Source organism: Equus caballus, chromosome 23 (genome assembly GCF_041296265.1).
Source record: "Equus caballus isolate H_3958 breed thoroughbred chromosome 23, TB-T2T, whole genome shotgun sequence".
NCBI classification, from domain to species: Eukaryota; Metazoa; Chordata; class Mammalia; order Perissodactyla; family Equidae; genus Equus; species Equus caballus.
In genome coordinates this window covers 32,298,057-32,314,996 of record NC_091706.1, presented here as the reverse complement: position 1 = coordinate 32,314,996, position 16,940 = coordinate 32,298,057, and the positions used below count along the sequence as shown (strand labels likewise).

At 35.9% G+C, this 16,940-nt stretch overlaps 1 protein-coding gene and 1 non-coding gene across 5 annotated transcripts in view; both read right to left on the bottom strand.

Moving 5' to 3' along the window:
* ABHD17B (abhydrolase domain containing 17B, depalmitoylase) overlaps positions 1-16,940 on the bottom strand; it is a 45,470-nt gene that overhangs the window by 9,906 nt on the left and 18,624 nt on the right. The gene's annotated exons all lie outside the window — the stretch shown is intronic.
* MIR8951 (microRNA mir-8951) lies at positions 11,079-11,211 on the bottom strand. The gene has a single exon (NR_127948.1). It is a non-coding gene; the product is annotated as a microRNA mir-8951 (primary transcript).

Here is a 16,940-nt window from a genome sequence, read left to right as displayed (position 1 = left end):
ACTACTGAATCAAAATCTAGTCTACACCGTGGAATACAAATGTGTTAATTTCCCAGTATAAACTAATCAGATAGAGAAACAAGGGTAGAAGTGACATAAAAGGCTTCAACAGATTAGTAAGGGAAGGGCAGAAAAGTGTCTCTTGGATATTGGGAAACACCTTTACTTGCCATTCTATCTTTATTCTTTTTCAGCCTTCAAAACAAACATAGCCTGAAGAAGTTAATGTCTTAGTCTGGTTGGAACAAGAGTTACATAGAACAGAGATGACAACCAGGTGTCATCTCTAGTGCTAACTCTAACTGGCTCCATTAAGTGTTGTGCTGAGAAGGATTCTGAGGGCATGCCCGAGGCTTGGCAAGCAAAGAATGTGTGATAAATTAGAGATGTATGCTACAGAATTTGGCTACAAATTTATTATCCTGCTCAGAAGGATAAAGGACCTGGTGAAGAAGACAGCAGGGAAGGGAGTTCAAAGGGTCAGTTCCAGAGAAGGAGATGACCTAGAAAAAGAAGATGAGGTAGAAGGTACAATATGTCAAGGCTATCTGTTTAATAATCTGCCTATGTTTATTTCTCGCCCCCAATCTCCTTACATGCCATCAAATGCTGACCCACAACAGCCTATTAAAAACTTGATTAATAAGTAAACTGTATATAGCTAGACCATGGTCCTATAATTTACCTCTTGAAAACCTGAAGACTTCCATATACTATAATAAAGTAATTTTGAAATAAATCTGGCTGACTGAACATATTTAATGCTGCAGAGATGCTTCTGGGGAAGAACACCAAAAGCAAAAAGCAGATGGGAGAAAAGCTGCAGTGCGAGAGTCTAGTCTAATGAAAAGACAACGTGACCTTCTTAATGTTGGCAGAGGAAATTATTCCCACCTCCACCACCTCAAACTCAGAAAACTGGTGTCCATTTAACAACAGAAACTAGCAAATTATTGCTTTCCTAATAACAGGCTTGGTATAGGGCAGCAAACACACACTTGCTTAAAAAAAGTTACTCTCTCCTTTTCTCTAAGTGTGAAAAAGTATAAATAAAACAGATGAACCTAAGTTTTAGTATGACTAGAGCTGAGCAAGTTATGAGGGAAAACATTTTATTCTCCCCCCGACCAGAGGAAGATTTGCCCTGTGCTCACATCTGTGCCCAGCTTCCTCTATTTTCTATGTGGGTCACCACCAGAGCACGGCCTCTGCAGAGTGGTGTAGGTCTGTGCCTGGGAACTGAATGCGGGACGCCAAAGCAGAGTGCACCAAACTTAACCACTAGGCCACAGAGCTGGCCCCATTTTATTCTTGATAAAAATTTTAAAAATTATTGAAATAACTTGTTAAACTTAAGATAATTTTATGTTCAATTTGTTTTATATAAAACTCACCTGAATAAAAATATACGTTTACTAGTTCTGTCTTGGCAACAAAATTTGAAGAGACAAGGCAGCAAATACTCGTAGGGAAAAAATGATAGACATCTGAGAGTGCCAAAAAACCATAAAAGACAGAGAACAAATTGAATAATTTATACCAGAATTTTTGATCTAGACAAAACAAAAATTTAAAATGTTATAATAAACTTGAAAAAAAAAGAGAGAGAGAATGCTTAAAGATGAAACAGAAAAAAGTGTCAAAGAAAAATTCAACTAGAATCCCTCGTATTGAGATTATCTGACACAAAGAATTAAACTGATGGCTTGGGTACAAGAATTGATAATAGCCAAAGAACACATTAGTGAGCTGGAAGATCAGGTTAAAGAATTCCGAAATGTTAAATTTTTCAGGGAGAGACGGATGTAGAGATAGAAAATATAAAAGGAAAATTTAAGGAGGATAGAAAGAGAAATATCATTATCAATACTATAAGAGTCCCAGGGAAAAAAGTAGAGAGGAGAAAATAAAGATAAGACAATCTAAGAATTTCTCAGAATAAAAGAAAGAAAATTCAGATTGGAATAGCTTAGAGTGACAAACGGTATTTAAGAAAACTGTCAGCTAGACAAGTTACAGTAAATTTTAAAATTGCCAGAAACAAAAATCTGAAAATTTCCAACAGTCACACTACAATCCAGAAGACACTGGAGGGATAGTTTTAAAGTAATGGAAAGATAAGCTTTGAATCTAGAATTTTACATAGAAATAAAATACTATTTTAAAATGAGGATAAAATAAAGATATGTCCAGGCATACAGAAACTCAGAAGGATTACCAAACCAAGACCCTCTCTGAAAAACTCTAGCAAGGAGGAAAATAAATCCAAGAGAATTCTATGAGATATCTGAGACCTGACAAATACAGGAGAGCAGTTAATATAACGTATTTTTTTAATAAGTAAGCAATGGAGAGAAAAAAAACAAAGTATATCTCTAACACTTCAGAATCAAAACTTTGGAGAATACTAATAAAGAGAGGATTGGAAGAAGAGTTAGGAGTATTTAAGAAGCAAAAATGTGGGGCCAGCCCAGTGGCATAGTGGTTAAGTTCATACTCTGCTATGGTAGCCCAGAGTTCACAGGTTGGGATCCCAGGTGTGGACCTATACACCGCTCATCAAACCATGCTTTGGTGGCGTCCCACATACAAAATAGAGGAAGACTGGCACAGATGTTAGCTCAGGGCCAATCTTCCTCACCAAAGAAAAAGAAAAGTAGTGAAAATGTGCTGGGGCACTGGTCACTTGACTTGTTCAGAATGATATTAATATTGATAAGCTTAATGCATGGAAGAAAAACATGAATATAAGTATGACTTTTAATAAGTCAGATACAACCATCATAAAAATTACAGCTTGTAGGATACACCTGAAATAGTTCTAGCTATTTATTACAAATGTCTAGCTTTCAATATTTATTATCGTGTTAAAATCAAGGAGTGTAAGCACAAATAAATAAGAAAAAAGAAATTAAAGGCAGATATCAACAAAATAGAGAACAAAAAGCAAAAAAGAAATTAACAGACTCAAAAGCCGATTCTTAGAAAAAGCTTCTATTACTACTAATAGCAACTAGCATTAACTGAGCACTTACTAAGTGTCGAGTACTGTTCTAAAGACTTATCATATATCAACTCATTTAATACTTTCAACAACACTCTGATAGAGAATTATCATTATACCCACTTTGCAATTGAGGAAATAGAGGCACAAAGGTAGTTATGTAACTTGTCAAAGGTCACATAGCTGCTAAGCAGTGGAACTGGTAATTGGCAGAATGACTCTTGGGCCTCAACTCATAACCACTATTTTGTGGATCAGACGAGAATGATCAAGAGAAAGAGATAAGCAAAAATCAAAATACTATTTGGAAAAGACAGACCTACAGACATAGTTTTTAAAAATAAAAAAAGTGTCAATAAATTAAATAATGTGGATGAAATGAATGAATTTCTTGAGTAAATAAAAGGACAACAACAAAAAACAATTAAAAAATGGACAAAGGATTTGAATAGAATTTCTCCAAAGAAGATATACAAATGGCCAATAAGCACATACAAGATGCTCAACATCATTAGTCATTAGGGAAATGCAAATCAAAACCACAGCGATACCCCCTTCATACCCACTAGGATGGCTATAATCAAAAAGCCAGATAATGACAAGAGTTGACAAGGATATGCAGAAATTAGAACCTTCATACACTGTTGGTGGGGAAAAAAAATGGGGCAACTAATTTGGAAAAAAGTTTGGTAGTTCCTCAAAAACTTAGACACAGAGTTAGCATTTGACCAACCAATTCTGCTCTTACATATATAACCAAGAGAAATGAAAACGTATGTCCACACAAAAACTTGTACATTAATGTTTACAGAAGCATAATTCATAATAGCTAAAAGGTGGAAACCACCCAAATGTCCATCAACTGATGAAGAGACAAACAAAATGTGGCATATCCATGCAATGGAATATTCTTCAGTCATAAAAAGGAACAAAGTATTGATGCATGCTACAAAGTGGATGAATCCTGAAAAAACTGTGCTAAGTCAAGTCAGTCACAAAAGATCATTTACTGTATGATTCCATTTACATGAAATGCCCAGAACAGGCAAACCTATAGAGACAGCAATAGATTAGTGGTTTGTCTAGGACTGTGGGAGATGGGTGGGTCAGGGAACAATAGCTAAAGAGTATGGGGTTTCTTTTGGGGGTAATGAAAATGTTCTAAATTGATTTGGGTGGTGGCTGGACAACTCTGCTAATTTATATTAAAAACCACTGAATTGTACATTTTAAATAAGATTGTATAATATGTGAATTATATCTTAATAAAGCTGTTACCAAAAAAAGGTCTTTGGAAAGCTAAGGTAACTCTGCAAAGCAAGAGCAACAGTACATATGTATTTGCAGGGTAGCCGGGAATTTTCCCTGCCAGATATTAAGACAGACTACACAAAGTTAAAAAACAAAGACACACTGGTGCTGGCACAGAAACAAATTGACCTAGTAACAGAAGACTGAGCTTATAAACAGACTATGCATAAAAGAGAATCTCCTATGACACAGTTGGTTTCTCAAAGCAGTAGGAAAGGATGGATTCCTTAGCAGACTCCACCACGAACATTTGCCACATGGGCAAAAGTAGATCCGACCTCTCAGTATGCACAAGACAAACTCCAGAGAGATTATAGGCCTAAAACGCAAAACTAACACAATGAAAAAAATCCACACAACATAAAACATTGGTAGATTTAGCTTCAGTCAAATTAAGGATTTCTATTCAGTGAAAAACGCTTTGGGAAAGATGATTTCTTCATCCAAAACTGACAAAACTGAGGGCTAATATCTAGAATATAAGGAACTTCTACAAAAACAAGAAAAAAACAGGTAACTCAAGAGAACAAATGGGAAAAAGACATGAATAAGCAATTTACAGGATAAACACGGCTAACAATATGAAGAAAGGTCACTCTCAACAACTGTAAGAGAAATGCAAGAAGTATCACTTCAAAACTATAAGAAAAATAAAAATTAGAAAACTGAGTAACAGCAAGTACTGGTGAGAATGGGGAAAAACAGGAACCTTTGTGAACTGCTTGGTAAGCCATTCTGTTTACCTATGACCCAGAATCCAACTCTTGGGTAAGTACTCCAAAGAAATAATTTCACAGGTCCTTAAGGTAAGATATCCCAGAGTGCTCACGGTGGTATTATTTGTATCAGGGTGTAGGAAGCAACACAGAGTCCATCACTGGGGAAATGAGTAAGTAAATGTGTTGGGGGCAGATAATAGAATATTATGCAGAGTCAGAAGTAGTGATTTTGATAGCTAGAGCTTAAAAATACAGTACTGGGTAAAAAACGTAAGGAATAAACTGAGATCTGTAATACCATTAATATAAATTTTTTATATCTTCAAGAACAAATATCTAAGGACACGTATATCTGAGTTGATGCTTATGGAGGGGGAGAGCGAAGAGGACGTTGAAAGGAAGAAAATAAAAATTAAAACGAGAGCAGGGCCTATGTTTATAGATTGATGATGATAATGTGCTATAAACTAGACTAGAAATTCCAGAGGGCAAGCATCACATCTGCTTGCTTACCACTGGACCTTAATGCCAAGCAGAGTACCTGACACATACAGGGTTTCTAACATTTTTTGGATGAATGAGTTAGTAAATTAACAAGATTAACTCAAATCTCTGTACCTAAGAAGCCCCTACACAAAGAAAGAAAAAAGTTTACTAAATCATATGTTAAGAAAGGAAGCAAATATTTTTTTGACAATCACTTATGTTTCTTGTATGGGGGCAAAAGCGAGGCAGTCAAACGAAAATCTACGAACCTAAGTGTTGGGGGGGAGAATGCCGGCGGGAAAAGCACAGCTAGTTACTAAAATCATTCAGTGTGCTATGAAGCACAGAACAGGACAGTCTTCCAGGAAGGAAGAAATCTTGCCCCTCCTGAAATTAATTCACAAAATGAAAGGTCAACTCAATGTTAAACAGATGGCCCATTGTGAAAATTAAGGTTTTCCTTTTGGCAGGCGACTCTAAGGTTACTTCACTTATAGCAGGAGGAATTTCCTAAAATTGTATGAAATAATAATTTAAGAACCTGCTTCTCTTGGTAACTTTTTCCTGCTCAATGACAAAGGAAAAAAGATGAACATCTGAGTATTTTCTCAGCAAAACAGGAAGACCAGTGTTAAAAATGTCCCTAAATAGAATGACCTACTGTATCCCCTTCCTCTCTTCTGACAGAAGTATTACTGAGATGTCTCGTCAATTCCTAACGTAACAACAATTACTGAGAAAACTCTCCCTTCCATCTCCTTTGTTAATAGTTTCTTGGTAATGCAGATTGACTCATATTACTACCATCTACAAAGGACACCTGATTCTTTTAGGGTTCAAGATTTTGTTCTAAGAAACAGAACCAGTACTCAAGTCTTTTAAAGGTTTTAGAGATAACACTTTAAAATGCTTATATCTTTTCTTCATTTTGTGTGCTATTTTGACAACTGTGCTCTATATAGTATCTATGCTGATTTAAAGTTTTACCCAATTTAGAGTGTTGGTAGTATAAGTCACTTAAATTTTGATATACCAGATTTCTTGTTAAGAGCTATTTTCTAATGTTCAAGATGAATTACTTTGAATTTGGCTTCATTCATGGATAAATCTGGGGAAGTACTACTACATATTCTATCCTGTAGAATGTCAGAATTTATCATGTCTCCTAGAGAATCTACAACTATTTCCAGTTAAATGTAGGCCCATCTATTTATCAATCAGGCTTCTGGAAGTCCTAATGATTCATGTTTCTAGAGATTATTTTTTTAAGTTATAAACAAATTTCTGAGCATTCAAAGACAAAAAATAATTGAAAAAGGGAAGACTGCACAAAATGTAAAGAGTGGTCTGTTTGCCACCATAAGAAAAACAAACAAACCCACTTTTGATACTTACCTTTGGTAACAAAAATTAAAGCCTGATGTTTTTTAGATAAACTAACAGAAGAAACCAGAAAAGTAAAGTAAAATTAGATTTATAGGAGAGCCTGACTAACACCAGAAATAGACAAATGAGGTGGATGTTTGATTATTAACAGTAAGAGGTAGCAAAGATCAGAATGGACTAAAGCCAGAAGTGACAGCAGAGAAGATATTCAGCTACAAAAAAGCAGGGGGAAAAAAATCAGATTTTAGGTCAGTTCTGTACAAGGGGGTCAGGGCCCAACACACCTCAATAGACTGATCCAAACAAAATCACCATAATATCACTATACAAAAGTAGTCAATTATATAACAGCTCAGTAGCCTAGGAGCATATAAAAACAAAAACAAGGGAAATTAAACTTCCTTCAGTATCTACGGAGGACATCAAGTTAGTCAGGCACTGCCACCCTAAGATCTAGTATGTAATCTGCAGCAGCATTTATGAAAGTAGAGCAACGGGTGAAACGAAATAGGTCTCAAATACAAAAAACTTAGTGGGCAATGTCAAAATAAGACTCTTTTCCCACTTGTGAGAAGAGTTGAGGTTAGACACAGAAAAAAAGTTGAGGTGAAGATGGTAAGCATCTCCCAAAGATATCAAAATAGTCTCAATCCTAGTGTGAGTTATGAACTTGCTTTTTAGTAAAAAAAAGTTAAGCATAAAGATCAGAAGTGAGGAGATGGGATCTATGACAATATTATAGTAGAAGATGGAAATCAAGGCTGAAGAGTTTACAAGCCATGCCAAGCAAACTAATTTGGATCAGAAGTCCTACACAGGTCACTGGAGCCATTTCTATACATACACTTTCCCTTCGTTTCTTAATACTTAATACTTACTGCACTAACATAGGTGCCACTAACTACAAATGGCTACTTAAATTAATTAAAATTAAATATGCAGTTAATTAAAATTAAATATGCAGTCACACTAGCTACACGTGACTAGTGACAACCAAATTGCACAGTACAGAATGAACATTTCCATCACTGCAGAAAGACCTAGCAGGCAGCGCTGATCTAGAACCTTTCAAATTCAGGCAGTCCAGAGGCAGAGCATCCATGCTTCCTATCCATCCTAGCTTGAAATGCTGGAACTCCTTTCCTTCCTGGCCTTTCCATCAAAGTACATACAGGCAATTTTTATAGGCCCTCCTGTTGAACACTGTAAACTACATAGAACTAAGTGAATTACCTACACAACAGTTTTAAAAGAATCTATCTTGACAAAAATATTACATCCAACCCAATTCTAATGTAAAAGCCATTTTATTAAAAATCAGCAATGCAAGAAAATCAATTAGGCTACCTACACATTTTAATGCATGGTTTTGATGTGTCAAAGGGATTCATGTTCTTGAAAGGTTCCCTGTAAGCTCGAGTTGCAAGTAAACCCTAAGAAACTATAAAAACATTTGTGACAATTAGCCAACTAGTTTCTGAACACAGCCCACAAAGTATTCTAAATACATTCCTGATGATCCACTTAAGCAATGCCTAATGAGGGAATCAAGTGTTTCGGAATAGGCAGGGCAGGTTGTGGATTTCTGCATACTCTAACATCACAGACTCCTATACAGCGTTTGGTGACTGGAAAGTGCAATTAGCTTAGCTTTCAAAGTCACACCTCTACATGTTGCTGAGCATAAGCTAAAACATGAACAGACACAAGTTTTCCCCCACTTAATCATCAGTTTTTTGGCACCTCTACTGAAAGACTTTCCAAAACATGTTCATCCTCAAAGTTCACAGAAAAGCTATCATAGTACATTGGTAGAGACATTCCACAAATACACATTATTCCTTCCACGTTTCTAAGAGGTAAAATTTGTTTCTGGGAAACTTTTCAGGTGAACACTTACTCAACACATTCCACACCATGTAATACCCATCTATAGCACAATATAATCTAATCAAAGTAGTCATAAATTTCAGAAAATTTAAGGATTATTGATGATTATCAATGATGAACACAATCTTTTTCAAAAAGAGGGCTCATACTATTGGTATCTCATTTTGAACTTCTAAGAGTTATAAAAAAGATTATAAAACTATTTATGGTGAACATTGTACATGAACACGTATCCAATCAGCCATTCCTCACCAAGTGGTAAATAAATTAAGCTGTTGCAATAAATAAAAAAACTACCAAACAGCACAGCCTTTGTTCTCAGGCAACTGAAATTAGTGTAAAATATACTGGAGCCAGAGTCAAAAGATAGAAATGTACATGGTGATAACACTACCACTACATTCAAATAATTGTTAAACAAGCTGCATAATTAAGATTTAATATTTTTAAAAATAACACTGTAATTATAAAAGTGTTACAAGAAATGGTTTTAAAAAATTCAAACCTCATAGGAGGTTACAAAATAAAAACGTCTCTCTGCCAAGCTAATACAAGACTGGTTAAAAGTCAATTTAAGAATTCGGTTTCCTAGATACTCTCCCCAACTCAGAAGACCAGAGGTTTACATTGGAAGGACTCTCTGAGGAATCAGACTAACCTGAAAGAAAGACCTACAGACACTAACACGGGAGGTTACATGGGGAAGTTGGGGGAATGGGAAGGATGCGTGCAACAGTGAGGGAGAGTTATATCCTTTTCAATAAGCGAGATGTCAACATGCAAGAAGGAGAAATAGAACATTGTTTCCTAGAGATATAAACATCAAAAGAATCAAAAGAAAGTAAATGCCCCTGGGAAGGGATATATCAAGGAGATAGGGGACCCGGGTCTCCCAATTTTTGTAACAATCTTCACAGAATCATTTGGCCACATGCTTGTATAAATTCAAGAAAAATTTTAAAACAAAAAGTCTCTTCCCTAATTCCAACCCCAACTCAAATCAGACTCAATCCCAGAAATTACAACTTCGGGTCATTTGTTTTTAGTCCTGTTTTTCACTACTGTATATTTATCCTCTATTATCATAATGTATCTTCATTATGAAAGATTCAGAGAATTTACCCTATTTTTCTCCCTCCTCTGCTCATTCTGATTTGTTACTTTCAGTTTTTGCTGGTTATCTATTTATTTATTTTTTTAAAGACCGGCACCTGAGCTAACAACTGTTGCCAATCTTCTTTTTTTTTTCACTGCTTTTTTTCTCCCCAAATGCCCCCAGTACATAGTTGTATATTTCAGTTGTGCGTCCTTCTAGTTGTGGCATGTAGGACGCTGCCTCAACATGGCTTGATGAGTGGTGCCATGTCTGCGTCCAGGATCCGAACCAGCAAAGCCCTGGGCTGCCGAAGCGGAGTGTGCAAACTTAACCACTCGGCCACGGGGCTGGCCCTTTACTGGTTATTTTTATAACTTTAAATATTATACATGAATCTCCATTTCTTGTTTCACCAATTTTAGGAAGTTTCTACTGGCTCCCTATGTAATCGTATACCATTAATGTTGGCTATATAATTACTTTCACATTAAGTTTTTTTATTATTTTGTTTTATAACTATTTATAACTGTGTTTTATCTATAGATTGATTTTTTAAAATTGGGCAACAGGCCAAGTGGGCCAGACTGGTTGCATAGTGGTTAAGTTTGCACACTCCCCTTTGGTGGCCCGGGGTTCACTGGTTTGGATCCTGGGCGCAGACCTAGCACTGCCTGTCAAGCCATGCTGAGGCGGTACCCCACAAAGAAGAACTAGAAGGAGGTACAACTAGGATATACAACTATGCACCGGGCCTTTGGGGAAAGAAAAAAAAAGGGGAAGATTGGCAACAGATGTCAGCTTAGGGCCCATCTTTCTCACCAAAAAGCATACCTTAAAAAAAAAAAGTTGCAGACATAAAAAGAATATATTCAAAGTGTTAAAAGACTGAGAGCTGACACAATTCTTAAAAAAAAAAAAATTAGGCAGCGATAAAAATATTTACAATATTATACACTGCCATCCAACCAGGGTGGATAAAACCCAGAGAATGAGTAGTCATTTTGTCACTAAATTCCAAGTGTTAAGGTGTTTATACTGTGGTAATTGCTCAAAAATAAGGCATGTTTCAATTTACTTCATATTTGGACTTTCTGAAGAGACTTTAATTTTCCTGGAGTTTCTGCCTTTTTTTTAATTTTCAGAAAATTCATAAGCTTTTATCATATTTAACACATTCTAACTTCTTATTCTTAGAATTTGTGCAAGAGAATCCATGTTGTTTTTGAAGACATTCTTAGAATCAGATTAAAACAACTCACTGGATTCTAGGAATGTCTTCAAAAAACAACATGGATTCAATTATGTTCTGGGCCAGTTCACAGCACAGCTGCCTGTCTACCTAGGATTTCTTTTCATCACCTACTTCTGTTGTTTCTTGATCTCACGTTTTAACCTTTTTGTATGCTTCTTTTTTGTTTGGTTTTGCTGGAATACATCTCCAAGCACTTTGCCGTGCCTTGTTCCCAAAGGCCTGGGAAAGTAAATCATATTTTTGTTTTGTTTTTGGTGAGGAAGATTGTCGCTGATCTAACATCTGTGCCAATCTTCCTCTATTTTGTATGTGGGATGCCACCACAGCATGGCTTCACAAGCGGTGTGTAGGTCTGCGCCTGAGATCTGAATCCTAGGCCACTGAAGCAGAATGTGGGAACTTTACTACACCACCGGGCCGGCCCATGATTTCTGTTTACGTGAGTCTCATCTCTCTCCCACAAAAAAGTTTATGAGATTTTCCTTTATCCTTAGCTCTGAAATTTTATGATACTATATCTAAGTGTGTGTTATTTTTCATCCATTCTCCTTGGTATTTAACAGATCCTTTTAATCTAAAACCCAGGACTTGCTTTAGCTCAGAGAAGTTTTCTTCTACTATTTCTTTGATTACTTCCTCTCTAGCTTGTCTATTCCACCAGGAATTCCTATTTAGGGATCCTGGGCTATCCAACATACCTATAAACTTATCTCTCCTTTCCCCCATCTCCTTCAGCTCTATGTTCTAGGGAATTTTTTCTAGTTTATCTTACAGATCACTACATTAGCATTCTAGAGTGTAAAATCAACTTTAACATTAAAACTCTTTATTTTATGGGTACAATAACCTCTCAAATCTCTCTTAGAATACTAAGACAAGTTTTTGTTGTTGTTCTGTCCATAAGTGTTTTTTAGACAATGTTTGTTCCTTCTGTTTGTTCATCTTGTATTTTCATGCTGTTGGACTGCTTCTTCATTGACTGTTCATATTTATGAGCAAAAACTAAACTGAGTTCCCTTTATATTTGTGTAAGCCTGTTGACCTAGAAGACTTCTAGTCTGAACAGGACTGACTGGCCTCAGGCTTGGAACTCCTGTAACTACTAAAATAAAGAAAATTTCTGGATGTAGAATACTTTGAGAGTCAGTCTCAAGTCTCTCAATCTCTCTCTCTTTTTCTCTCTCACACACATCCATCCATCTCTGTCTATGGAATAAACAAATGTGTTCTGTTTACCGTCTTCAATGGGAAGAGAAGATACTTAACAAATATTCAAGGATATGGTACAGCTTTAACTATTTGGTCCAGTAAAGCAATTAGCGATTCTACTCAGTAAATTCTTCCAATGAGTACAGTGCAGTGCATAAAACACTAAGCTAAGAATTAAGAGAATTGGATTTTAGTTCTGGTTTCACTACTAAAAAGTTGGTGACTTTAGGGAAGTCAACCTTTTCTACCAAATTTTCCTTTTCTATAAAATGAAGAGTTTGAGCTAGATATTAAGGTTTCTTCTAATTTTAAAACTTTATGACTAAACTTCTTTTCCTTCTTGTAAGCATCAGATTCACTCAATCTTCCACAGCTTGTAAAAGAATGAAGAAATTTGTAATTTGAAAAACTTCAGAGATTTTTAAAGTTCCCCCACCACTAAAAACAAAGCACCTAAAGAAGCGCATTAATTTATATTCAGTAAGTCACAGTTTATGAGTTGTAATGGGGGGAGTGGGCGCAGTGATGAGGTGGGGGAAGGGAGTGGAGGTATTCGTAAGGGGGTAAGAAAGATTCCCATTTCTCAGTTTTCCAAAATGAGTGATTTCTATACCTCCTGGTCTGTGGGGAAACAATGTTTTGTTTTTTAAATTGTGGTTTAATATACATAATATAAAATTTATCCTTTTAAGCATTTTCAAGCTTACAGTTCTTTTGCATTAAGTACATTTACATTGTTGTGCAATCATCACCACTGGTCTCCTCCAGAACTTTTGCATCTTCCGCAAGGGGAACTCTGCACTCATTAAGCAATGGACTCCCTATTCTCTCCTTCCCTCAGCCCCTGGCAACCACCACTGTACTTTGTGTCTCTTTGAGTTTGATTATTCTAGGCACCTCAAATAGGTGGAATAATCCAACATTTGTCCTTTTGTGAATGGCTTATTTCACTTACTATAACGTCTGCAAGGTTCAGCATGTTGTAGCATGTGTCAGAATTTCCTTCCTTTTAAAGGTTGAATATTATTCCATTGTATGTATATATTACATTTTGTTTATCCATTAATCTGTCGAAGAAAACTTTTTGGCTATTGTGAATAATGCTGCTATGCACATGGGTGAACAAACATCTGTTCCAGTCTCTGCTTTCATTTCTTTTGGGGGGGGAGGACAATGTTTTGAAAAGTATAAAAATATTTTTAGTTTTACTCTAATGTAGATTTATTTTGCTTGAATTTCTTCCCATCAATCGAAACAAAATAAAGAGATGCTATTGTCTAGCAACTTGTATATTTAAATAAAATGAAACTGAGTTAATACTTCTAAGTAAATTTTAAAATCTAATTGAATATACTTTAAATTTTAATATATTAAACATGAAAACGAGCAGTCAAGTATTCAAAATATTTAAATTTCTAAAATAAAAACTTCATATATTTCAATTTTTCAAGAAATTTAAATTTAAACATATTCCCTACAAACTCTCTAATTTTTAAAATTTTTTAGATATTTTTCATCTGTAGTACTCAATGAATTATCACTGGAAAATTAAATTCCACTCTGTATAGATTATTAAAAGGTATTTTCTAAAAGCATGGAAATGTATATGAAGGGCCCAGGAAGTCCTGTTTCAAAAAGAGTTAAACTTCTTGGGCTTAAAAATGTTTCCTCTTTACTGTACAATTAATCAGCTGACCGACTTTATAAATTACTATTTACCAACTACATGGATGTGTCTGTTCTTACTGTTTTGAACCAGATCATGCACACACTCTTCATTGTATATACTTAACATTCAAGAATACCTACTTCTAGCATTGGCTGCCACACAGAAGTCACTCAAAAGCCAATGTTAGCTGAGCTTAAGTTTCTAAAACAAAACAAATCAGTGTTCTCACTAACCCTTGACACTGAAGAATCTGAATTTGCACGTTTGAAATTTTGCTAGGTTATGAAAACCAGGCTAGTGTTTATTTATCAAAATACACAGCTAAACCTTGCTGTCAAACTTAATAAATATTAACCTTATTTAATCCTCTCATAACAACTCTATGAGACAGACACCATTATGCCCATCTCCCCAATTTACAGATGAGAAAACAGAGAAGTTTAAATTCCCCAGGATCATAATGCTAGTAAATAGTGAAGCCAAATTTCATTTCCAGCAGTTTGAGTCCAGAGTCCATGCTTGAAATCACTGAGTTAGATTTGTGTGTGGCAATGAAACATTTTGCTACGATGAAAACATGGAGAGAGAACATAATAAGTTCAGTGGAGAAAGAAAAATAAGGATAAAAGATCTTCCCATTTCATACATCAAAAAACCAAAACAAAACCACATTTTAACAAAAACCTAAGATTGGATGGAAAAAAATAAAGATGAGACGGTTGTTCAGAATATGAGACTATGTATCTAGAAAAAGAGGAAGGAAGCGGTCTTGGTCACCAGAAGGCAAACAGGTAAGTAAAACCTGGACTGGTATCTATAAATTCACAGCTTTGTCCTTTTCTGAAGATTCTGAAGTCACTTTTTAAAAAAGGCAAATTTTACTTGTTACATGGAAGAAAGTGACATATGTCAATGGTCTTCAAATATGTAAGGATTCTAGGAAGTCTATGGATGATAGGCTTCAATAGTGTCAAATTTCTATTTCATAAAATGTACCTGAAATGGACCCCCAAACTGCTCTCAAAGGGGGCATCAGTTTGCAGTTAACAGCTACACAACTACCTCATTTGGATTAACTTTGATTCCTTGATGAACGTAAGTGATACTCTGTTGGGATGTTGATGAGCGGTACTTAATCTAGAAATTTGGGAAGAACATAAAATCTTTTGTGTTAGTATTCCTGAACAAGGTATCTCTATTTACGTACCTCTTTTTAAAAATCTCATTTTCTAATTCTTTGTTGAAGTATAGAAATGCAAAATACATTTTTGTGTACTGACTTAGTATACAAGAACTTTGTAAATTCTTATTCTCTCATTACTTTCTCTTGCTTTACTGCACTGGCTGGGATTCCAGTACACTACTGAATAAGCTCCCAATCTTAACAGTTAAACATTGACAGTATTCTTTTTAAGCATAACTTTTCCCACAGAATTTTTATGGATGTCTTTTAGAGATTAAGGAAGTTTTCTTCTTTCCCTAGTTTTCTAAGAGTTTTTAATGGGATAAATTCCACAAAACTAACCTGGCATTCCTGGAACTGGTGATAACGTCTAACTTTTTTTTTGAGGAAGATTAGCCCTGAGCTAACATTTGCTGCCAATCCTCCTCTTTTTGCTGAGGAAGACTGGCCCTGAGCTGACATCTGTGCCCATCTTCCTCTACTTTATATGTGGGACACCTGCCACAGCATGGCTTGAGGAGTGGTGCCTAGGTCTGGCCTGGGGTCCAAACCAGTGAACCCCAGGTCGCCAAAACAGAGCACGTGAACTTAATCACTGCACCACTTGGCCAGCCCCAATGTATAACTTTTTATACATTGCTAGACTCACTGCTAATATTTTGCACAGAATTTTTTCATTTATATATATATGATTGAGAATGGCCTTTAATTGCCCTTTTTCATATTCCTCTTGTCATGTTTTTGTATTAAGCTTATGCTAATCTCATAAAATTTAGTTGGGGAGTGTTTCCATGCTAAAGAAAAATTAGTTATGCTAATAGCCAGTAATAAGATTTACTATTACATTTTTTTCCCTAAAGATTTTCTGTGTTCTCTCTTTTTATTCTTTCCCTCTATTTTAACTCTTTTAAAAATACTTCTCTAGTACCTGTTCCAGTGAGGTCAGAGAAATGAATGATACCTCACAAAACAGTGCTGCCTACTGCACAGAAACTACTAATATAATGAGTCTTAACTGAACAACTCCTGATAGGAGACTTTTGGAATTTATAGATTTAACATTCAGTGTCAACTACTCGAGGACAAATGAAGACGTCTGTCCTTGCAATAACGTATAATGGGAATATGACCCATCTCATAGGATTGTTTTGAGAATGAAGTGAAATAAGCAAGACCTAATACAAATCTAAAATTCAAGTTGAGACGCTGTTGCAAGAACGAGTAAGAGCTGAGATCCTATCAGCCATTAGTAACAGAATTCTATCTCCAAGCTTTAAATCTGAACTTGATTTGTTTCTATGAAAGCTTGGCAGGCTCCCTGGGGTATGTGTTAGCACAGACACCAGGATGGGAGTGGTGTTGGTAGTATATAAACCAACCTGGAATCTGAGCCAGCTTAGAGCCCTTCAAGAGCTCTTTCCCTACCCGGGGATATGAAGGTACTCGTGGCCACCGCTGCTGTATCTTGGAGTATTTCAAGATTCTACATTTTACCCTTCTTTTTGAACCCTCTTGCTCCAGTCTTGATATTTCGGAGTTTTGTTGTTACCTTCTATGTGAATTTCCACTTTCTGTCTAGTTGTCTTACGCCTGGATTCTCCCTTCAATTTTGAGGGCTTTGGCTACATGATTTCACTTTCAAATCACCCTCAGCTCCATGCTCAGAAGCACATAAATCATCCACCGGACCCCTACATTAAATCCAAGCTTCTTCTTGGGTAGAGAGGGGGAGAAA